Here is a 1,847-nt window from a genome sequence, read left to right on the forward strand (position 1 = left end):
ATTTTCTCCTAAACGTTTTGTTCCAAAACTTAAAATGTGACATTTTTAATCTTTACTCTTTCTCTTGCAGTTTCTAAAGGAATATAATAGTCAACTGAGAAAAATAATAGTTTAAAATATTAAATTCATAGTAAGTTGCTCATATATTCTTTAAACCAACCCTATAAAATTCATATTATGATTATTATCCCCATTTCACAGATGAGGAAACTGAGGTACTTTGAGATTAAGTGATTTGTTTAAGGTCATAGAACTAGTGCAAACAGGACATGAAGACTGTTTTCAAATTCAAAGTTATCTTGTAGTATAGTATTTTAAAGAAGATGACGTTTTGCACAATGATGCATATACTTTCAAACAAATTAATAAGAATGAGAACAAAGTAAATAGCCTAGACTGTATTTAGGCTATGAGAGCATTTGAAGGAGGTAAGAGGTTCTCACATATTACATTTGATCCTAATTTCATATCCCTCTGATGCCTTAGGAAATTGTATTATACTCAATGGTCTACCCTCCCCTCCAGCCCAGGTGTGAAAAGTGCACATTCGGAGTGATGTCTTTTTTCCTCCTGCCTCAATATTCATATTGCTTATTCTTTCACTAACTGATGGAGCTGGTAGAGCTTATATACAAAGAGGTTCAAGAGGACTAAGGCCTCATAATCAGTTTTAGTATTTTGTTGATCACCTAAAATTATGGCACTTTGCTAAATACACATATGCAAGTACTGCCTTTGATCTTGTCTTCAAAGATCTTACAATCTATAAGGGGAAATAAATAACTAGAATGCAAGGCAGAAAGTGATACATGCCATGGAAGAGATATAGATAAAAGCCAAATGGAACTAGAATTTAGTTGAACTTGAAGCAATAACAAAATTTCAACAAGCAATTATAATGGAATTGCAAACCTGGTCAAGGATGAAAGAGCAGAAGATTAAAACATGAGGCAGAAATGGGAAATGGAAAGGTGATCAAATAGGCTGGTGAGTGGAGAGTGTGTGAAGAGGACTAGAAAGCAGGAGATGTTCTCTCTGACCCATCAATGTATGGTCTTGAATAACCAGCTAAGAAGCTTAACGGAATTCTTCATAAATTGAGAAGTGAATGAAGACTTCAGGGAGGTATCTTCCAACAAAAGTGGCCAGTGGAAAGGACAAGAGAGAAGCCAGAGACTAGGAATAATGAGGTAATTATAATACAACAAGTAAATAGATCATAAGGACTTGAAATAAGGAGAAAGGGAAAAATTCAAAAAGTTGTATGGAAATAGAAGCTACAGTACTTGTAACTAATTGTATGTTGTGAGAAAACACTTGAGGTTTAGACTCATTTTGATCTTGAGACTATTCATGGATTTATTCAAAATAGAAAACACAACAATAGAAGAATAAGGTTCAAGGGGAAGGATGACTTTCATGTCCAGACATGTTCCACTGTGTCAGGCAGGGACTGTCTAGTGGAAATGCCTAATGGCATTTGGACATATGGATTGCTAAATGTCTTAGAAATAGGTAGGTAGTCATTTGAAACCACGAGATTCAAACAGATGTCTGAAAAAGAAATGGCAGTTGATAAAATGTGGATGTTAAGAGAGAGAGAAAAAAATCTCCAGAAAAAAGAACAGCAGAGAAGAGAAGGCTACACTGAAGAAAACAGACTTATGCAAAACAAGGAAATTGAAAGTTTGGACCAGAGTATCAAAGTTTGCAAAAACATCTTGAAGAATTATAAGATGAAAGTGAAACAAAGTGCCAGCCAATGATGGGACACAATGTCAAGGCACATCCTGGGGTTGCTCTGTAAATCAGGATATGTGCTCACCATAATTATAATTGAAGAAGTC

Source organism: Artibeus jamaicensis, unplaced genomic scaffold (genome assembly GCF_021234435.1).
Source record: "Artibeus jamaicensis isolate MK-2021 breed Jamaican fruit bat unplaced genomic scaffold, CSHL_Jam_final contig_415, whole genome shotgun sequence".
Lineage (NCBI taxonomy): Eukaryota > Metazoa > Chordata > Mammalia > Chiroptera > Phyllostomidae > Artibeus > Artibeus jamaicensis.